At 41.4% G+C, this 23333-nt stretch overlaps 1 protein-coding gene and 1 long non-coding RNA gene across 42 annotated transcripts in view; one reads left to right on the forward strand and one right to left on the reverse strand.

The window, feature by feature from the left end:
• NRXN1 (neurexin 1) overlaps positions 1 to 23333 on the forward strand; it is a 1166434-nt gene that overhangs the window by 291976 nt on the left and 851125 nt on the right. The gene's annotated exons all lie outside the window — the stretch shown is intronic.
• On the reverse strand, positions 1021 to 18889 carry LOC143836074 (uncharacterized). Of its 4 annotated transcripts, none has more exons than XR_013230502.1 (4): positions 18391 to 18887; positions 13755 to 13926; positions 6207 to 6312; positions 1021 to 2707 (listed from the first exon to the last, which is right to left on the reverse strand). It is a non-coding gene; the product is annotated as an uncharacterized LOC143836074 (long non-coding RNA). The 4 variants fall into 4 exon arrangements; XR_013230504.1 differs by lacking the exon at positions 1021 to 2707 and adding an exon at positions 2794 to 3749 and having other exon boundaries at positions 18391 to 18889; XR_013230500.1 differs by lacking the exon at positions 6207 to 6312 and having other exon boundaries at positions 18391 to 18486.

The raw sequence follows: 23333 nt of genomic DNA on the forward strand, positions 1-23333 counted from the left end.
GAATATATGGTTCTATATTTGAAGATAATGAAGAAGACATAGATGTTGGCCTGACTCTCTCCTTTATTTCCTGTCCATGCATGCCAAGACTTTTGCTGCTTGGACTGCTAATGGCACTTTGGAGACACTGGCCACGAGAATGTCTTCAGAATAACCAATATATATGTCACTCTTCACATAATGGATTTTTTTTTAATAGAGTTGAGCTACTCTTCTATTTGGGACTGAACTGTGGTCAAGGGGATGTGAACTGCTTCCAGGGACACGGTTTTACAGAGCACAAAACTGCCTCTCTGCATATGAGCCTAGATAGACCTCATTGGTCTTCCCAATAGGGTCTGATTTCTGTTCCCTCCTTGAGACAGGCCAGGAGAGCTGCAACCTAGGCAAGAATAAGCTGCCAAATAAAGTGAGGGCTATTACATTCTTTACTCCTTAGTCACCACTTTGTCCCATCATCTTGGGGTCAACGTTCCTTGCACTAAGGCTGCCAGGAACCATTTAAAAACTTAAAAGGGAGTTCTGCACCCTTCTCCTAAATTAATGTCATGAATAGAAGCACTGGGTGCTAAAGGGATTAAGCCAGGAGTACTTTACCAAGGCAATAACAGGATGGCCAGATGGCCAGAATTGACCCGTTGGCTCCATTTTTTACTTTCCCTCATTCATCAACATAAAAGTGTTAATCCTTCCTCTAGATATTATAGCTTGAGATGTTCTTGCCAACTTCAATTACTTTAATCTTTTCAAAACAAGGACAATTCGGCAATTGGTGCCAGGTAGAATTATTTAGGAAGGCCTATGGCTGTTTATTTGGGTTTTGTTGGGGGGGGGAGTACTGTATTCTTTTTAGGATGATACTTTTATCTAATAACATGTGTAAACCACCTGATGTTTTCTGTGAAAGGGAATTATGCCTGTTGACAATTATTATGCAAAGGTGAGAAAAGGTTACCTACTATCTCCTTTTCCATAACTGTGCACACTGACAATAGATCTGATACTCCAAGATGAAAAAAAATGAGTACAGGTTCTTTACAGTGACTATAATAAAGATCTTCCACAGCTCTTTGTGTAGACCCTCTTGTTATCAAAAGTACATTGAAAAGACCATGTGCTCTATGTGACAGGTTAACTTTAATGAAAATGCTGTGCTTTGCTTAATAGTTTTTGATACTTTTTTTGGATCTTACAAAAGTATGAATTTCACATTACAGATAGATCACAGAGGAAATGAGAGCCGTGTCTCAACATTACTGGGCAGCATCTGGCACTGACCATTGTGAGGCACAGAGCCCAGCTGAGAAAGATGCTCACCTGGCACCCCTTATTTTCGATTGCTCTTTAAAAATGAAGCCACTCAGAGACAGAGATGAATATCCATAGGAACGACAAAAGCAAATGATGGAGGAAGCAAAGATGGTTATCCTGGGAGTGGGGAGGGGGGAGAGAGAGAAAGATTAAGGCTTAGTAGGCGAAGAGGGATGTGATGGCAATTAGGGAAGGCTCTCTAGACTGTCAAGGGAAACTGATGCTCAGTTCTGAGCAGCTGTTAATAGTCATGCCAGGCTGAGATTTGTGCTTTAACTGTCCAGGTAATGCTAGCTTCAGGAGTGCTGCAACAGAATACCAATATCCGCAAGAGAGGCTGACTAGTTGTCATAGCACCAGCCAGTCAAGCTTTTTTAAGCTGATTTTTCGCAGGATCCTCTTCTCTTTCCACTGCCCTTTGGTTAGCATGGTTGTTTCACATGGAGAATATCCATTCAGTACTTGGTTGTTTAAAAAAAGGCACACGCCGGGGGGGGGGTGTCTTTGTATATAGAGCTTTTGATCTCATATGCTTGTCCTCGGAGAGGATAAGATAGACTTGAGTGAAGTGCAAATTTCCTTTGCCATCCTAAAGAACCTTGGCAAATGCATTGCAGTGGCAGAATGTATTTGCTGTCTCTGTCCAGGCATACTACTGTAGTTCCAATGTCTCTGGGTCTCCGTGACATAGAATCCTTTTTGCTAGGAGCTGGGTCTGTTGACTATATCAAAATAAAGAGGCAACCCCTGGTCCTGAGTGTCTACTTCAAGCCAAGGCAAAAATATCAATAGGCAGAGCATGGCTAGAGATCGCATTCATGATTAATTTTTCCATCTGTTTCTGCAGAGTTACTGCTTCACACCCCCTTGTCCTTGACTATCCAGAGACTGCCTGTAGCAGGTCTTGAACATGCTGGATTTTTATAACACCTCTGAATGCACAGGCTTCTGTTGTTGATCCCTGTATCAATACTGTTGCTCAGACTATATGCATTGGAAGCACAAGATGATACACACAGCTTCGTATTGAAAGTGTGCTATTGCTGATTTTTCTTCTTTTTTTCCCCATTGAAAATGAAAAGAAGGGGGCTAAATTGTTTCTGCACAGGAAAAGCATGTGTAAGCTATCATGGAAAGTACTAGTAATAAGGTTAGGGCATTGTGAGTAATTCATGGTGTTTATTCAGCATCCTTTTCTCCTTTCTTTTCCATGCATGTACTAAAATGTACTTAGAAAGACAGGCACTTAAGTCAGATAGAATCAGGCACAAAGCAGTCTGAGCAGATTGTCATGGGAAAGCAGCAACAGTTGGATCAAAAAATCACACCTGGTGGACTACTGCAGGATACCTGATTCTGTGGTACTCTGCATGTCAGCAGGCATTTGTGTTGCATTCTGAAAACAGAAGGAGCCATTTAAGTCTAACATGGTCGCTTTCTTTAAGACATACTTAGTGCTCTTAAGGAACATCGTTTTTGAAATCCACTGAGTAGAGTTTTCTCTGGATGCCAGATTCTAAATTTGGCTGCAAATCTGCAGGGAAACAGGTATGATCCATAAACTGAGCCCGCAAGGAATTAAGTATAGCAATTATATAGTAGCTTAACATGGTCAAAGGACTTCACATATCCATCTCAATAATCCTTACAATAAGTATCTAAGGTAAAGCTGCATTATTATCTCTCAGACTTTAGATATGGGGACTTGAGGCTAAGAGAAAGTGGCTTGTCGATGACCACTATCATATTTGCGGAAATAATAAAATAGGGATTTCATGGTTCATAGCGCTATCATTTAGCCCCTCCTAGCTGTCACTGTACATCTCACATGTAGACAGCATTTTTCTTTTTAAATTATATCCCTAGATGCTCCAAATACCTTCCATATAGTTAACATTTTAATTTTTTTTAAACCCAGTGTAGTTATTCCCTTATTGCATGGCATCTTGTTTCCCCAATAAGGAAAGAACAACCATTGCTGCCCTAAGCCCACTTGGCTCAACTGAGATCAAGGTGGTTTTCACATTAAGTAAAGTGATACAGGGACAAGATTTTCATACAGCAAATTTACATCCATTAATGAGTCATCTCTGAAGTGCTATGGACATATTAAACAGCCCACCACATCAATTCGGAAATGCAAGAAAGTGACAGAAATCAGAAGAAGGCAGTTTCCTTCAAAAGCAGCTCAAGCACACTTTGCTAACTCAACACAAGAGGGTTTGTATGAGCAAGTAAATAAATTTTACTAGCAGGCAGTGGCTAAAACGGGTCTGTCTGAAATGACAGGGGGAAAAATCATTCACAACCAGTTACTGAAATGTAATACAAAAGCAGTTTGAAAATGGCCATAGCTTCCCCTCAAGGTCCTGTCATTTCCTCCATGGGAGTTCTGTGTAGCTAGCAGGCTGGTTCCTCTTTGGTATAGCTGAATATACCTAAATATAAACAAAACAATTTGGCTTTGATTCAGGCTCTGCTATTCAGATAGCTGGTCAGATTCTTTGAACCGTATTTAAATAATACCTGGAAAATTTCAGTAAGGTATTTTCTAGGTATTTTTGCAGCTCCATTTATGCTGAATGCACACCCCTTGCATCCAAACTTTGGTTTTTATTTGAACTGCCTGGCGCCCTGGAAAGGCTGTGTATAAATGTTTTAAATAGATACTCACACTGCATGTGTATAAAGTGCTGTCATGGCATTGTTGACATACAATATACTTGATACGCAAAGGACTTCCAAGGTAAGTGAGAAGCGGATGTGGTTTTTCAGTGCTTTCCCCTGCAGAGTCTTCCTTGGAGGTCTTCCTTCCAAGTAGCAACCCTGTATAGCTTCCAAGATCTGACGAGATTGTACTGTACCATGCTGCCTTTCCTCCTGAAAACTCACTTTGCTAGGGCTGACCCAGGGTTACCCAGTATCGTTCACTGCTGACCTGCAATCTGAACCCTGATCTCTGTAAACAGACCCATATACTTTTAAATACACTGCACTGATCATGATCATCAATCACTAGGTGCCAATGATCCAAAAGCAGAGTTAAAAAAAAAAAAACAGGCATCAGCCCCAAACATGAGATTTAAAACAAAATATGGCGAGACTGAAGTATGATTGCATTTGATGTGGGTAAATTGTTTATTGACCGTAATTCTTTTTGTTTGAAATATGCTGTAATGGGCTTTATTCATCCAAATTGAATCATAATCTGGAACAAAACATAATAAAAAGCTATAGATTCTGTTGTGTTTGTTAGTTAATAATTACATTACATGTGGACCAAGGAAAGGCCAAAACAGGAAAGGCTAACAAATTGAAATACATGACACAAACACGGAAGCTGTGCTTGGTGGATTGCTTCCTTTTATGTACAGTGGGGAGATTATGTGTCTTTTCCTGCTGCAGTCTGTAGAAATGCATGGATTCTTGGGGTATTTAGGAGAATGGATGAAATCATGACCAGTTTAGTACTATCTTAGTACTTTTGATGCCCTGGATAGCCAAGGCTAGTTGATCGCATCAGATCTCAGAAACTCAGCAGGGTCAGCCCTGGTCTGAGGAGTCTGTTTGGATGGGAGACCACCAAGGAATACCAGGGTTGCAGAGGCAGGCAAGGCAAACTACCTCTTAATCTCTCTTGCCTTGAAAACCCTACAGCAGGGGTAGTCAACCTGTGGTCCTCCAGATGTCCATGGACTACAATTCCCATGAGCCCCTGCCAGTGTTTACTGGCAGGGGCTCATGGGAATTGTAGTCCATTAACAATGGATACTCAAAAAACCACTGGTTCAGCTTTGTCCAGTTTGCTGGTTGGAAACAGAGACATCTTTTTAATGAGGATGATGATGATTGGTTCAATATTCTGTCAGCCTGTCTATGGGTGTCCAGCAGTTTATTTCACTGTCTTGTTTTCTAACCATGCAGGACAGTACAACTGGCTTTACTCATGAGTGTCTTCTCACACAAATCCCTTGCTGCATAACTATTTCTCTCAGAAGGCAAATGTTTAAATAGACAATTAGACCACTCGCAAATCACTTAAATCAGTCATCAATAACTCCTGTGTTTCAATAATATCATACCCTTTGGTGTTCACCTAAGTACTTCTTGGTAACATTGATGACAAGTGATCAGTTTGAACTGGCAGAACTGTTGCACATGCACAATTTTGCAAAACCAAATGAAAACCAGCTTCCCTCACTGAGATGGAGTAAGGAGTAATTGGCTTGCATCTGATTGCGACCTTGGAACATGGAACACTTGTAACAAATGTTATAGTATCCTCCATCCTGAACTGCTGTGGGACATTGGGAAACTATCCAGCATTGACTAATCATACCACCATAATATTTTGAGTTACTTTGACCGCAGTTCTTAGAATACTTTCTGAGCAGTAAGCTTCATTGAATAAAACTGGGCATACCTCTCAGTATATCTGCTTAGATTTACTCCCTTTGAGTCTTTAGAAGTCAAAATCACAGTAGAATTATAACCTTCTAAACCCACTAACTTCAATTGACTTAGGAAGTGTTGAGCTCCAGGTAGATATGTCTATAACATCTGTCTATCTATAATATAGCTTTTCTTCTCTTTGGGCTTTTTCTTTTCAGCTTTTACAGTGTCTCAGACTTTTATTTGTGCTCCTGGTTTTTAATTGTATGAAAATAATAATACTCTGAACTGAGAAAATGAACCAAAGACTGCAGAGCCAGATCCGTAGGCCTTTTTTGCAAGTATTCAGGAAAGTCGAGAACTGGGCAGCAAGCAAAATGTGCATCCCCAGAAGCATTCTGGTAAAGGCTCAGAAAGAATTGCACTGTGCTGCTTAATTATTCGGAGTTCATTATGGACGAGAAACTGCTATAGATAACACTATGGAAGCAATTAAAATGTACTGTGATAGCGTATTTTCCAAAGGCATTGTTGATCCCAGTTGCTAAAGTGTCCAGTCATCTCGATTGTTCAGAATGTGTTGGTTCCCTCAGAGGAGACATCCATCAGCTAGGTTTAACACAAAAACATTCTGTTGTTTGCATATTGGTTTCCATGATTCATGGTGCTACAAATCCCAATTAACCCTGCTCTAAACCTGTTTTCTCACCACCTTCCAAACAGAAAGAATTTAAACCTTTATTTTGGAAGATTTAAACATTTCTTATATACTTTAAAAATATTTCTTGAAATGTTTGACGCTTGGTTGTTAGTACAAAAGAGTGATGACACAAGGCAGGTTTTTTCCTGCTAGATTATCAACAGTGACTTATCATGATGAGAGCTGTTGTTTTTTGTTCCCTGCCTTTCACCACCCAAAGGAGTCTCAAAACAGCTTACTCTTCCTCTCTCCATAACAGACACCCTGTGAGGTAGTCGGGGTGAAATAACTCTTACAGAACAGTGAATGGCCCAAAGTCACCCAGCTGGCTGCATGTGGAGGAGTGGGGAATCAAATCCAGTTGTTCAGATAAGAGACCACTAGACTAAGCTGGCTCTCCTGTTAGTGGAAACAGCTGAATTTTCTGGGGATCCTGAGGGAACAATGTCTGGTCTCAGGTCTTACATCTACCCGTATTTACATCCATTTTTCATACTTTCCTGATTTACTCATGTAGGGCTGCTAACTGAACAAGAAAAGAAAAGGGGGGAAAGGCAGTTATAACTGTTGGCATCTGGGCCTTGCCACTCACCAGGACTTTTATATCTGAAAAACTGACATTTGTCCTGGTTGTTAGAATTGTTTGTGTAAACTCAGAGGGCTGGAGCAGGTATTAATAAAAATCAACCTCATAATTTCATTGTATTATGCCTGATTTTGCTGAGAAAGTCAAGATTCTTTATGGCTTGAGTGTCTTCCAGAATTTGTCTACACAGAAATTCTGAGGTGAATTTAGAGGTTGGTTTTCAGGTGAAGGACGACAGAGAATGAGGTGGCTGGATGGAGTCACTGAAGCAGTAGGTGCAAACTTAAATGGACTCCGGGGAATGGTAGAGGACAGGAAGGCCTGGAGGATCATTGTCCATGGGGTCGCGATGGGTCGGACACGACTTCGCACATAACAACAACAATTTCAGGTGAAGCAACACTATCACTAATTTTAAGAAAGCAAAAGCAAGTTTGATAAGACAGGAAAATATCTTGAGAGCGAGCAAAAATCAGATTGCCACCAAAATTTACCTAAACACAAATTGCATTGTTTATATATAGTTTCTTGGTTAGAAATGTCAGAGTAATTTCCAGGGACACTGAATGAAGGACTACCTTTTCCTCTATGCTTCACAATGGCAGCTTATCTCAGCAGAACCTTTTGCAGGTGCGTATGCACACATTCTCTGTTGTGGCCCCTGCCTTAGGGAAAGGAGGCCTGCCAGGGGCATGGAGGCTTCCTCTCTCCTGGCTGACCTAAACTATACAACACCGAATTATTCAGGAGAGCTTCCCTACGCAGATAATAGGCCTGTACAGTAATAAAGTAGTCCAGAAAAATGCTTGTGTAAAAGGTTAGGGACTGCAGTCTGTACTACTATGTGTTGCTCATAGTGCCTGTGCTATAAGTACCATGTTTCCCTGAAAATAAGACACTGTCTTATATTTATTTTTCCTCAAGAAGACACACTGTGTCTTATTGGTAATTAGAAAAGTCAGTGCCATCAACAAAGGTGTTTGTGGGGGGTGAGAGAGACTGGGGCGACCAACACCATGGTATGGAGGGGCGGAGTGCTGATGCTGGCAGTGCGCCAGCCGGCGCCCACCTGGAGAGTTCTGCGTGATGGTGCTGCCTCTGCCCCTCCCACCAGGAAGGCACCCCCCAAAAGTGCCAGGGGAGGGAAGCAGGTGCACGGCAGGGGAAGGGGGAGAGAAAAGCGGAATGGGGGTGGAAATGTGCCAGGCTCCGGAGGAGGCGGCCGTTCTCCCCACAGCCCGCTGGCGTGTTGCTGCCGGTCGTCCCTGGTCACAAAAATGTCCTCCTCACCACCTCGCCTCGCCTCCCCTGCTCTGGCTGCTGGGAGCAAGCCGGGATCCCTGCCGCTGCATTGAGGAGGTGGCATGTGCTCGAATCTGCCTAGAGGGAGGGAGGGTGGGCGGCTCTTCCCTTGGTCTCCTCTTGGCTGGGCTTTTCCACCCCCTCTTTGAAGAGAGGATAAACACCCCCACATCAGGACGGATTCCCAGCCCAGTAGCTGGGGGAGAGAGACCTACAGTGCTGAGTAAAATGGCAGCCACAGCTTTACTTCTGTGGCGTATATTGTGCAAACGCTTAGAAATCCTTCTAAGGCTTATTTTATGTGTACGTCTTATTTTCGGGGTATGGCTTATATTGTGCAAATGCTTAGAAATCCTGCTATGGCTTATTTTATGGGTATGTTTTATTTTCAGGGAAACACTATAGGTTTCTGCTGTGTAACACATCATGGCAACATCATTTGTTTCAGCTCTATTTCCAGATATTTGGTTGGTTGCATTGTTTTATTGGATGCCCCATCCAGCCTTGACTTGTTTTGACTTACTATTTAATCCTCCTTCAGTCACAGTGAAAAAGGTCGACTATAAATAGCACAAATAAATAAATTCAATCTGTGCATCTATTAGGTGGGTCACAATTATTCCAGTTTTTTGCAGATGAAGATTTGGAAATGAGAGTAAACAGCCACTAGTTCTCCAGTCTTCCAGAACAAAGAAATGATGCAGAGAAAGCCACTGTGCCAGGTGCTTGGCTACGAGACAATCCTGCTGCAAAGAATGCAGTATTAAGAGACAAGAGGGGCATCGTTGTATAACTTGATTGCTTGCTAAAGGGCATTCATGGTGAGTTGATGTGTCCACAACTAAAGGGAGATGCCTTTAGATGACTCAGTGTTTAGTAAGCCATTAGGGGTGCCTGTTGCTACTATCCTTGGGTGGGTTATGTAGGAAGCATTGAAAGATACAGTATAATGTTAATGATAATAATGAATTGTCACAGCCAGACATTTGAGATAGTGTTTTGCAATTCAAAATCTAGCCAGGTAGTTGGGAATTGCAGGTGTATTTTTGCAGGACTCTTGCTGTTCCAAGCAGCCCTGTCTTCTGTATCTGAGCTGGTGTTATTCTGTCAGTGTCCAGAATGCCCAGGTGTTTATGGAGATTTCTATGCACTGCTCCAAGGGGTCCTGTAATAACTGGCATGATGGTCACATTCTTCTTATAGACTAGAGACACTAACTCTATTAATAGGAGCTGGTATTTTGTGATCCTCTTCTGTGCTTTCTTTTCTATTCCACTGTATCCTGGAATTGCAGTGTCAGTGATCCAAACTCTATTTCTCTCTTTCCCCCCTACAATTGTGATTTCAGAAATGTTATGGTCCCTTTTCTACAATCGTGATAATCATGTCTGTTTGTAATCAGAAGTATTTAAAAACTTTGTGTCATCATTCTCCATGATTTTGTCTGCTTTGTGCTCTATGATGCCATCATCCACTTCCATCCCTCTGAGGGAAGATCTCCCTACATTTTCCCCCCTTCTTTGACTGAGCCACGCCAGTTATCTGTTTTCTTTTTTTCCTTGAAGAATTCTGTCTGTTCCAGCCTGTCATGGTATATTTTGTGTGTTTGTGCTGTAGGACGCCACCATCTACTTCCATCCCTCAGAGGCAAGATTTCCCCTCTGTTTTTCTTTCCCATCTGTGACTGAGCCACCCCAGTCATCCATTTTCTTCTTTCCTTGAAAAATTCTGTCTGTCCTAGCCTATCACAGTATAATTTTTAGGCTGTTTGTGCAGCTCAGAAAACCGAGGGGAAAAATGGGAGATCCCTTTTACTTATATGATTTAAATCAGCATGAGGTGAGCTAACAGCTTGCGATTTACAACATCAAATGCTGCTGTGAGATCTAACATCATGAGCAGTGTTCATCCACCTCAGTCCAGTTGTCTCTGAAGGTCATCCATTAGGGTGGTCAGCACTGTCTGCACCCCATGGCCAGGCCTGAATAGACTGAAAGTGTCCAGGATCAAAACTTCTTCTAAGCATGCCAGAAGTTCGTTTGTGGAGATCAGAGCCCTGCCTGAACTTCTACAGTTCCACAGAGCCTGCAAGAGGGAGCTCTTCCACCAGGCATTCGCTTGAGGTGACCAACTTAGAACACCTGCTGAGCTCCATGACTGAAAGAACCAATCCCCCAATGTTACTGTTAATTGTTATTTATATATTATAAATGTGGTTTTGTAATCTTTCGATGCCTTATTTGAAAGTTGTTTTTTTTTTTATAATAATTTTATTGTTTATTATTATATAAAGCATTTACAGAGAAGTTGTAAGGAGAAAACGACCAGTTGATATGGTTTGCCATCTCTTTTAACATAGATATTTAGTTCTCATCACATATTATTCCTAGTCTAGAAGTTTTTACCATATTTCTTAGCCAAGTGATTGTTAATACATATGAGATCTGTTATAAGAATACATTCTGTTATTATCTTAAATGATATTAGGTCAATCTCCTTCATAAGTTGGCCCTAACCCAAGAATTACTACTGTTGTCTTATTAATGCCTATAAAATATGGTTTGTCATCCTCTTTTGGCATACTTATTAACATACATATTCAATTCCCATCGCATATTAATCCTGATCTAGGAGTTATTACCATCTTTCTTAACAAAGTAGTAGTTGATACATAGGAAGGTATAATCTATTATAAGGATATATTCTATTACTGTCTTAAGTGATATAAAGTCAGTTCCCTTCATATATTAGACCTGTCCTAAAGATTACTATTGCTTTTTTTTTTTTTTCTCACAAGAAGCCAGGAGAATACTCCATTGTTCAGCTCATCTTTCAGGTGGTCGCAGAAAATGAAATTGTATTTTTTTCCATAGTAGAGTGTTTCTGATTGTCCTTCTGTCAGGGCCAGAGAAATCTCTTGCTTGATTCTTGCTTGTAGTCGCCTTTAAGGGGGCTCTGAATCCTTTGTCAATCTGGATCTCTTCCTCTGGTCGCACAGAAATATCTCCTGATAGCTTTCTAGTTGCTGTCGCTTTTGAATAGACTCTTTTTATTTTGCTGATCCAAGTCATTTCCTGCTCTGAATAGACTTCCAGGTTTTTGGTACTTTCCTTCCATGAATCTGTTTTCCCGGGTTCTTTAAAGATCCTTTGGGTTTTTACATCTCTGGCACTCTCTCCCTCCTGAAGTTTCACTTGATTTACTGTTGGCTGAGCTGCGTCATCAGCTGGTCTCTCCGGATCTTGGGCTCCATCCAAAAACTCCCCCTTAGTCCCACGAATTTCCTTTTCCAGCTTATTGACTGCTTTCAGTATCTCTGAGTTTCCTTTGCATAACAAATGGAAAAGCTGTGCCTTAGATAATTCTTCCATAGTTTTAGGCAGTCACAAACTATAAACAGAAAGTCTCGTGAGGTCTCGCGGGAGCACGAGCGATCCCAAATTATCAGTTTGTCGATCTCCGTATCAAGTCAAATTCTCCCACTGAACGTTCACCCATAAATCTTCAAAGCACTCTCTTTGTTTGGTTAATGGGTGTAATTAGCTGGGAGTCTCTCACTCGGGGAAAGAAGGAATTCGCTTGTAAATTGGTTGAGGGAGAGGGAGGGAAGAGCTTGTGAGAGGAGAGAGAGAAAAGCCAGAAAGCTTTCAATTCTTACTGTTGTAGGTTCAGCTTCTGTCAGCTTCTGCTCCTATCGATCTGGTAAATGATGGTCTGGGAAGAATGTGAGGTCGGCTGGTCGTTTCAAGCTTGTAACGTTGTTTGCGACAAAGACGCCATCTTGACCTTGAGCTCAAGCCGCTATTAATCCAGGGAGGACTTGCTTCTCCCTACGGATCTGTAGGACCCTCAGGTCACCGTTCCCGGTTCCTGGGGCGACCGGTGAACAGATTTGCGTATCTGTTCAGGTCAGCCAGGTGCATAAGCACCTAACCCTCGGCATGGCTTAAGAGCTGAACTGAAGTCCAGCTTTCCTTATGGCGCCATCTTGAGGTCTCCCTTATTTGAAAGTTGTTGATGATATAAGTAAGTGTAAGTTATATAATGTTCAATGTAAACCGGCCAGAGCTGCAAAGAAATGGGCGGTATAGAAATATAAATAAATAAATAAATAATAAAATTAGTTGTGTTCCATTAGTCCAAAGAGAAGCCTGGAATGCAGTCAACAGATTTAGAGAAATCCCCCCCTGAAGTAGGACAAAGCACTGTTCACTATGCAGGATACCTGCACCTCTATCAGTAAGCTCAGATCAAACAGTATATCAGTAGTGTTAAGGTGCTCCTTTAAGAGGAGCACACCCTCATCCACAATAGACTCACTGCTTAATCCCTAATGTGCAGTATTATTGGCCAGCAGTACTTCACTCTTAATTGAAATAGCAACCCTTGTGTTATTAGCTCTAATCTTCAGAGGAAAAAAAAGAAACATGGAGCTGGTTATCACCAGCATAGTGATGACACCTCACTCACAATCCCTGGACTACCTGGAGGATTTTATGTAGACAGAGAACCCTGTAGCATAAGTAAGAGAAGTCCATACATCTGTCTTCAGCACCACCTCTTGATGCAGATCAGTTAGAGTCATAAAACCTGGAAGCATAGTCACCCCTAGGCCCATCTCAATCCACTAGGCTAAAAGGATACTACAGCCATAGTATCAATAGAGTCACACTCCCTGATTCTCTCCTAGTGAAAATTATTATTCAGGGTATCCAAGGCAGTCAGCCTTAAAATTAGGCCTAAAGCCAGACTGAAATGACTTGCAAAGTCAGTTTTATCTAATAAATTCCCACACTGCATAATCATCACACAAATAAGATATTTGTCACCAGATGATAGCTTTTATTAAATAATTTGACTTCAAGGACAACTTCTGGAGAATACAGCTAGATCAGCTCAGTGGTCCATCTCATAGTCACCTAGTTGCCCTGGAGGGCCAACAAAGAAGGCATAGAGGTCACAGGCCTCCCCCTGGTTTAGCCTCCTAGTACTGGTCTGTTCCTGAATATAGAGATTCCATTTAGTCATTATGGTTAATAGTAATTGAACCTATCCTCCATGAATCCCTCCAGTCTCCTTTTCAAGCTGTCTATTCTCATGGTTATTGCTGTGTCTATTGGTAGTACATTCCACAGATTAATTATTCACTGAGTAAAACAATATTTACTTTTTGCACATCAGCTGCAATGGGCACTTCCAAGTTCTAGTAATATGGGAAGGGGGGAAAGGTTCTATCCAATTTCTCCACTCTATAGGTAATTTTATAAATTCCTATCTTTTATTCTCTTACTTGATTTTTGTCTAAACAGGAAATCCCCAGACTCAAACTTTCCATCATAAGAAAAATGTTTAAACCCCTCAGTCGTCTTGGCTGCCTTTTCTTCCAGAAGGAGTCTCTCCACTTTCTCTAGCAAGGCAATAGAGGACGTAGCCAACAAAGAAATCAGAAATCATAACACTCACAGTTGGTGGAAGGAGGAGCCTTAGGATTGTGTATTTGCTTTCTTGGGAACTGATGCTTCTTCGTAGACAGTGTGGTTGCTCTTCCATCTACATTGTGTCCATTTTTTTAAATGCCATCTGTCTCCAGGTTTCACTGCATACTAGGAAATGAACTCTGGAACATGTTCTTCCACTGGATAGCATGAAGAAATGTGAAACAAAAACATAGGTCAGGAACCCCCCCCCCTTCTTTTCCCCCTGGATGGCTTTTTGACAACTATGTTGATTCCACAGTAAGGTCAAGAGGTTTGAAATGCCACTTTGACTAGTGATAGACAGCTAGTGGTGCACTGCTTTCATCCCTCACCCTCCTAGAAGTGATACTGACAGCTTCAGAAATGAGATGTAGGCTGGAGATTAGTCTCCTGTAAAATCCCACTTTTCAGTATATATGATCAGGCTGTCTTCCTGGTGGAAAAATAAAGTCTCCCTCCTCCTTCTCCTCTCCCCCCCCCCCTTATAAAAACAACTTGACATTTTTCAGTAATACTTTTTAATGAGCATTGCTGTGAGCTAGAATATAATGAAATTTGCTTGAAAGTAGCCCAGACTGGTGATGCTTGGCAGAGCAGAGTGGCATATGGTAAAACAGTTGTGATTTATTGGCAAGCACATTTGTAATTCCCCCCCCCCCCGCCTTTTTTTCTGGGTTTTTAATTTTTTTTTTGGAAAGCCAGAAGCTTTCGGCACAGTGGCTTGTATTTTGATATTCAGTGTTGAAAAGAACCGAGGGCTGCTGAACAGTGCACATGCATGTTTTTAAATGGAAACACCGCCTGGGCTTTTACGGAACAGAAACTTCTCTTTAAAATTAGCATTTGCATAGACGGCGCTCGTATATACGTGATAGTGCATGGAACAAATCTGTGGCTGCCAGTCTTTAAAAGCATCCCTTTGTCCAAGCCACCTTGGGGCAGAAGCACCGTCTACGGAAGCCCAGGCACAGCAGTAGTTCCTTCCGTTTCAGGCTTGGGAGCTTCTGTGGACAACTGGCAGTGTGCTATGAGTATGAATGGGCGCATATACTAGCTTTGCATGCCAAAGGTATAAGTTCCCCCTTTTAAAAACTAATTACCCTGCAGTGATTAATTTTTAGGAGGTGTGCCGCAGAGGGAACTCTTAAAAAAGCGATAGTCATTGGTGATAGAATTTGTCTTTGTGGTCTGGAGATCATTTGCAACTCTGGGAGAACTTCAGGCCTCACCTGGGAGTTGGCAATCCTGTGTTTTTAGAAATTTTTAGGAGGTTCAGTAAGGTTATTTGAGAAGGGTTTTAATGGGATTTCAGCTGCAGGCATTTTGGGGGGAGGACGGTTAACGGGATTTTATTGTCTTCAGTTTGGTTCTAAAAAAGGAATTGTGAAACAGAAAACTGATACATGTTTTGTGATGCTCAAAAAGCCATACACTTCCTCAGTGTGTGTGTTTTTTATCAAAAAATGCAATTCCAATAGATTTTATTGACAAATACAGTAGTGACTTATAGTGTACATGTTTGTATGGTAGAATCGTCAAAATATTACTTTATAAAGAGTTGAATCTGTTTATTCAGTGTTGTTAATGAAAGCTATCTATTAATTAATCTAATAGTCATTCACATAGACGTTCAATGAACGTAGCTTTCTACCCTTCATCTGTTTAAATTGTAAACTTGTGGACAGGGTTTTTTCATAATATATTTTAAAAATCTGGGCTTTTGTATTGCACAGCACCTTTAAGAAATTAGGTGTTAGATCCAGAAGAAGTGTAGGATTTTGCTTTCTGCCCATTCCCTGCCCATTCAAATTGTTATCTATAGCAGTGGTACTCCAACCCCCGGTCTGTGGTCCGGTGCCAGGCTCCCTCTCCCTGCCCCCCGAAGCGGCCGATTAGTTTGTGGCCCAGCAAGCTTCTTGCTGCGGGAGGGGGGGAGAGGGAAGCGCGGCCGCCGGCACACCACTGGCACAAATGCGTATGCGCAGACCTGCCACACATGTGCGTTTGCGCCCAACGGGAGTTTGAAAAAGGTTGCAGACCGCTGATCTATAGTGCATTTTAAAGTTTTTCTTATATTAAGCATCTCCCTGTCTTTATTGAAATCTCAATAAATTTTTGCTGTTTACAACTGAAACATACTTTTTAACAAACATCTCTTTACAAAGAATTGGAGTGAGGGAGGAATCCAAAAATTAGCTGGTAAAGGAGACGAATATTCTGTTGCTCAATGAGTGTCCTGATAGGTTTGAGCAATTAGGTATTCATCATGGAAACATAACGTTTGCTATATTAGCTTGTTCCAAAAAGTGTGGGTGCCAGTGAGCTGCAAAGAACATCTGCTAGATTTCATTCTCTTCTCCCCTGTTGTGTCACTGTCCCTATTTGCATAAAATCTTCACTGTGAATGAGTTAAAAGAAATGCTTATCATAATGCTACCCCAGTAATTTTTATGGCCATATTGTGGATGGATCAGAGAAGCGGAGGACGACGCTTCTTCCTCTCTGCCTGTAATGTTTCATGACTTGGACTTTGCGGTTTGACAATATGTGAAGGATCCTGCCCTAGAGGCCTGGAGACTGGACTTAATGAATTTATGGCCTCTCCTAACCCTTTGATTCTATAAAATGTCTGAAGTCCATGTCCAGAAGGCATAGAAAGATTGTCACTGATGTCAGGTGATATTGTTGCCTGGATGTTGAGTGACATGAAAAACCCAGCGGTCACTACATTGAGTTTGTACCTTCAGAGCCAAGCCCTGTTCCTGGGAAAGACAGTCAAATATGATTAGGAGGAACATTTTGATCTCATTTAATTAAGATTGATATTTATGCATGGCGATTGAAGCACTGTTGTGCCCCAAGTACAGGAAGTCCCACTTGTGCACAAGATTTTGCAGAGAGAATGGATACTTTTAGTGGTGGGATTTAATTTGTAATGGCATTAAAGCATGCAGAGGATGGTGACATTGTCTAATTGTTTCATACATTACTAGCTCAAGTAACAGAAAGGTCTCGAACTATGCCACACACATCTATTGATCATGGCAATGTGAGGAAACTCTAATGATGTCCAAACTAGTCTTTAAATGCCAGGATAGAGCAGACAGGAATTGCAAGTCTCAGTACAAACCATTTTCTATCCTTGGACAGGCCACAGCACAATCCAGACCAATTCCAAGGAGATGCATTTACACCTGTGAGAGTGGGAACACCATGCTCAGCCTTTCCCAGCCTTTGTACCATTGAATAATCCCTAAAACATTTTTCAGGCTTCAAGAAACCCCAGAAATGGCACGATTGTGCAGAATATGGTTGGGAAGTATGGCTGTGTACATTCTTACCCAGGGCCCCTTCTCTGCCCACCCCCTCCAGGCCCATCACTGGCCATTTTGGGGGCTAGGTCAACATGACCATATATGGTCATTGTTGTTGTTGTTAGGTGCGAAGTCGTGTCCGACCCATGCCGACCCCATGGACAATGATCCTCCAGGCCTTCCTGTCCTCTACCATTCCCCGGAGTCCATTTAAGTTTGCAACGACTGCTTCAGTGTCTCCATCCAGCCACCTCATTCTCTGTCGTCCCCTGCTTCTTTTGCCCTCGATCGCTCCCAGCATTAGGCTCTTCTCCAGGGAGTCCTTCCTTCTCATGAGGTGGCCAAAGTATTTGAGTTTCATCTTCAGGATCTGGCCTTCTAAGGAGCAGTCAGGGCTGATTTCCTCTAGGACTGACCGGTTTGTTCGCCTTGCAGTCCAAGGGACTCGCAAGAGTCTTCTCCAGCACCAGAGTTCAAAAGCCTCAATTCTTTGACGCTCAGCCTTTCTTATGGTCCAACTTTCGCAGCCATACATTGCAACTGGGAATACCATAGCCTTGACTAAACACACTTTTGTTGGCAGGGTGATGTCTCTGCTTTTTAGGATGCTGTCTAGATTTGCCATAGCTTTCCTCCCCAGGAGCAAGCGTCTTCTAATTTCTTTGCTGCAGTCCCCATCTGCAGTGATCTTGGAGCCCAGGAAAATAAAATCAGTCACTATCTCAATTTCTTCCCCATCTATTTGCCAGGAATTGAGAGGGCCAAATGCCATGATCTTTGTTTTCTTGATGTTGAGTTTCAAGCCAACTTTTGCACTCTCCTCCTTCACCCGCATCAACAGGCTCTTTAGTTCCTCTTCACTTTCTGCCATTAGAGTGGTATCATCTGCATATCTGAGGCTGTTGATATTTCTCCCTGCAATCTTGATCCCTATTTGTGACTCCTCTAATCCCGCCTTTCTCATGATGTGCTCTGCATATAAGTTAAATAGGCAAGGCGACAGTATACAGCCTTGCCGAACTCCTTTCTCAATTTTGAACCAATCAGTGATTCTATGCCTGGTTTTCACTGTTGCTTCTTGACCTGCTTATAGGTTTCTCAAGAGACAAATAAGATGCTCTGGTATTGCCATCTCTTTAAGAACTTGCCACAATTTGTTGTGCTCCACACAATCAAAGGCTTTGACCCAATAAATGTTTAATAATTAAAAAAATATATTAACATTAATTAAGTTCCACCCAATCGGGGAAACCCTTCCAGGGCCATCACAAAAACGCAGGGATTCATGAAACCCTGGTTGAGCCTTACCTCGTCCATCCTTAACACAGCATGGAAAAGAGTGACTGCTCATTGAACTTGAAGTTCCAATTCTCAGATCTCCCAAGTTGTTCTCAGACTTTAGCTGGCTGTGACATCATGCCAGTCTGTGACATGTCCACCCTCAATGTGACATCAAACAAGGTTAGCCAGTGAAATCATGAGAAGGTCAGGCAGAGAGGTTACCAGTAGAGGAGGCATCTGCAAATGATCAAAGTCCAAGGGATTGCTGGGCTGCATGTTCATGGATTTAAAGATCCTCTAAATGTGTGTTTGACAGTGTGCTACCATGATGTACTGTACACATGGTCGCTGCCACCAAATTGGAAGCAGACAGTGCTTACCAAAACATAATATTGTTCTTCATATAAGAATGTCATTTTCGGCCTTAGACTCTCCTGATGAAATGGAGACTAGTTAACCAGAATGCATTAAAACAAAACAACCATGTAACTGTGAACTGCTTCCACTGTGTTGCCATCAGATAGTTGTAGTTCAGCTTATCCAGTCCAAAAAGCTGTAAATGGGTTGCTAATACAAGGAAACAATACAGGCAAGATGATGGCTGACAGTTGCCACAATGGAACTCGTGTACACTGTGTTTACTCAGAGGACAGAGAAATTGCAGGATTCTACAACTATTGCTTAGACATCTGTAGTTTCTATGCTTCCATTATGCTAAAAAAAGGAGGCCTTTGTGCAGCATTCTTTTCGTTTCAAAATAAATTAAACATTAAGCAGCTCTACATTGTTTAAAAGAAGGCTGAAAGCTATGATTCAGAACCACATTTTTGTATTATTATTATTACAAAGCACACAATAATTTTGCTTGCAAGAGCATATGCAAATCTGGCATTATTTTGAGGTCATTAGCACATTGAGGGTTCCCCCCTCCCATTTCATGAATAATGTTAAAAAGAAAATGTAATGTCAGACTCATTGCTTACTATAAGGGGCTGCTCTTATACATGACACGCAGCTGCTCTGAAATTGTGTGTTTATGTCATCATACACACAGGCATGCAAATTTGCACTTACACACACACACACATTTTATGAGTTCTGTCAGAATCCTTTAAATTTTTTTTTACCTAAAATGGCTTCTTGTTGTTGTTCTTGTTTTCTTTCCACATAATTTGTATCATTTTGTTCCCTCAGCTTCTCCTGGCAGTCATATTTGTTCCTACTGCTCCATAGGTTGGATGGCTCAATGTCCATATCTGTCATTTTCTTCTAAAGTTTTTGTTGATCCTTTGCCAGTAGAAAGGCTCAAGTATCAGGCTCACACTGAGTTGCTTCCTTTTCTGCCCTTTCACCTCTATTTTCACTTAAAGCAATTCCAGTAAATATATTTCTGTTGGGTCTTTTGGACTAGACTTGGTGTTAGGACGCTCCAGAAAAATAGAGCTGCAGATTAACAGAGTGTTTGCAGTTACTGGTTACCGTTTGTGGATGAGGCACAGATCCAGACTTACAGCACTTTGAGGTTTAAAAGGAATAATCTTTACTGGAAAGATTCAGTCTACTTACTGAAGCAGAGCACAAAAGCATAAAAAGTAGTTACAAAGAAACACATTGCAAGCCCCTATGGCTGACTTTGTAAGCAGGACTACATGTCTTCCCAGTTTGGTTTCATCTGCAAATTTAATGAGTCCTTCCACCCCCTTATTCAGATCATTAATCAAAATGTTTTGTCACCCCACCGCTCACCTCCTTCCTTCTAATGAAATACCCCAGTCTTTGGGTACAGTTTTCTATCAAGTTCACTATCCATCTAACCATCCAAAAATCCAGTCTACAGTCCTTCAGTTTATCCATCAGAACATCACGGGGAACCTTGTCAAAAGCCTTACTGAAATCTTTGTCTTTGTTAAAGGGATGAGAAAATATTTCAGCTAGTTGGATACTCATGGCAGAAAGAACAATTTTCCATGGTTCATTTGTTTTGGATAGACAACCATAAAGTGAATTAAAGCCTTTCCACTGTTTGGTATCTAGGTGTGTCTGTTATTTTATAAATATACATTTGTGCCTGATGAATTTTTGGGACTCTTTCAAATGCATTTCAAAATCAATTTGATAATTAGAGCAGTTTAGGATGTCTCTGTCATATTCATTGTATTCATGATGCTTTTGTGCACTACAATCTCCTTTATTATTGTAGAAACAGCCGTTGAAACAATATTAACATATATTGCTAATATATATTAGCAGTCCCCTTTTGAGGTTATGAAGGGAAGCAAAATACACTTTAGCATTCAGTAAAAGACTCCATTTTGTGAGAGGCCATCTTAAAGGCAGACTTTTTCAATCTCTCTTATAGCCACACATTCTCCAGCAGCCTCTTTGGGAAAAAATCCTGTTTTCTCCCTAATTGGACTTGTGTCAATTGTTTTAAACTATTTTGTTATTGTGAGATGCTAAAGTGTTTTCCCCCCCAATAGAAATTACAAATAGTATACAATATATTATTATGTTGTCACATAAATTACAGAATGCTTGTTTGCCAGCAGTGCCAGCAGTGAAAATAAAATATTCAGGTAATGATCTTTGACATGAAAATAGGCGTGTGTATTACACTATGTCCCTATTTTCATTTGTGAAATATTGGCTTCTGCTCCCTAATTACTATAAATACAACACCTTTGCAGTAAAATTACAGTCATGACAAAACATGGGTTGCCTTCCGATGTCATTCATACCATTTTTTATTTCCTCTTTTCCCTTCTTGCGCCAAGAATATCAGTTAAAAGCTTACTCCAGGTCTTTGTTATATGCAAATGTCAGTTTATGCGATCCAACCCTAAACCAAAGCTTAATTCAGGTTTCAAAAATAAATTTTAGTTTTATTGCACATGTACAGAGACCATTTTAGAGTAAATAAATGGAGACTCAGGTTATTTTATAATCTCATTCTTCTCTCGTGACACTACTATGACTGTTTACGCACTGGAGGTTTCATGCTGGGCTGCAGATTGGAGTTTTAGTTGTGGCAGGTTGCCCCACCTTTCCCTGCACCCACATGGGGGAGCATTTGGCCCCATGCGCCTCATCTGCCCCCGATTTGTGCCCCTGCATGGGAGCCGGGGCAGTGAAGTTCCCAGTGCGTAAATGGTCTATGAGGCAACTTAAGCTGAATATGTGACAGACCCAAGGCCACTCAGTGAGCTTTGCTGGAAGAGTGGGTTTTCTAGATTCTAACCTAAGATTATAAAATCATAGAGTTGGAAGGGAGCTCCAGGGTTATCTAATCCAATCCCCTGCACTATGCAGGAAATTCACAACTACCTGCCCACTCACAGTGACCCCACTTCCATGCTCAGATGATGCTCTCCTCCCAAAAAATACTCCCAGAATCCCTGGTCAGTTTGGCCTGTAAGAAATTCACTTTCCAGTCGTAAATTAGCAATTGGCATTTCCCTGGGCATGCAAGAAAGGACCTGATGCTCTAACTACCACATCACTTTGTCACCATTCTAATGGGGAGTGAAGGGATTAGAAATGGGGGGGGAGTCACCTCTTCAGTGTAACCTTGATCTGACACACACCTCCCCCCCCCCCGACTGCTGTTTATCACTCAAAAGTGTATGGCAGGGGTAGTCAAACTGCGGCCCTCCAGATGTCCATGGACTACAATTCCCAGGAGTCCTCCTGGGAATTGTAGTCCATGGACATCTGGAGGGCCGCAGTTTGACTACCTCTGGTGTATGGGATATCCATTCACAGATCCCCCAGCATCAGTTATAGTTTGTCAACTAAGTATGCGTAAGGGAAATGAATGCACATCCTATCCCATTTGCCCTTGACTTCATCCTTTGTTGTCAGATTTCATCTGCAAGCTCCCTGGGGCATAGAATTGACTTATGGTATCCTAAAAATCACATGCTGGATGCCGTAAAATAAATAATGTTTCAGCTGCATATTATTAGAGCTTACATGTGGACAATTTGCAACAATTTCCCTCAAAGACTGCTGTAATTTTAATTTGAGTGGAAGTGCTGATTTTGCATGATTAAATTGAATATGCCTGAAGGTCTCAGCTCAGGTAAAGTAATAAATAACTGTACAGAGAAAGCTACCCACATTACAGTTCTAATGTAAAATTGATGGAACTCTGTTGGATTTTTAAAAAATGTTACCTGTGTTTTTCTTCCCTTATGGTGAGATTAACAGAACAAAGTTGGAGTCCAGTGGCACCTTTAAAACCAACAAAGGAAGCATGCACATTTCTTCAGATACAATAGATCAGAGGATATTCAGCAATATTTGCTGCAGCTCAACTTCTTAACTGCATCGTGTCCCCCTTACACAAAGCATTCTTTGGGTCATTGCTCTCCTGACTTTTCTTTGAGTTTTTTTCCTCCCAGAAGTGACATCATGTCCTCTTCAAACAGGTACCATCTCCCAGAGTGACATATCAGTCTCCTTGCTTTCTATGCTATGTTCTTCTGTGCAAAACCTTTTTAAAAAGTCTTTTATCCTTCTAAGTCCCTGCCTTCTTTTCCAATGAATATGATTCCATACATAAGAAGTACTTTGCTGGATCTAAACAAAGGTCCATCTAACCCAGCCTCACAAGCAAGGCATGAAGACAATATTCTTAGTTAGCTGTTTGTCCACTATCCCCTTGCAATTAGTATTCAGAGATGCACTACTTATCAACAATGCAAAGAGGGAGAGGCAAAGGGAGGAAATGGCCTAGGATTCCACAAGGGTCCTGTTTTCTGAGGTTGGTGGATATTCAGTGTGAGACCTTTGACCCTCAGTGTCAAATAGGAAGCCTGGTGAACTGGCAATTATTGTTATTAATGAGTGTATAACATTTAACACAATGTATTAAATTATAAAATGCATTTATTATTTTGACATTTCATGCATGTTATGTTGGTGCATTGAATCTGCTTTTGATTTTCATTTTTTTTCCATTGGTATGC

Source organism: Paroedura picta, chromosome 1 (genome assembly GCF_049243985.1).
Source record: "Paroedura picta isolate Pp20150507F chromosome 1, Ppicta_v3.0, whole genome shotgun sequence".
NCBI lineage: Eukaryota > Metazoa > Chordata > Lepidosauria > Squamata > Gekkonidae > Paroedura > Paroedura picta.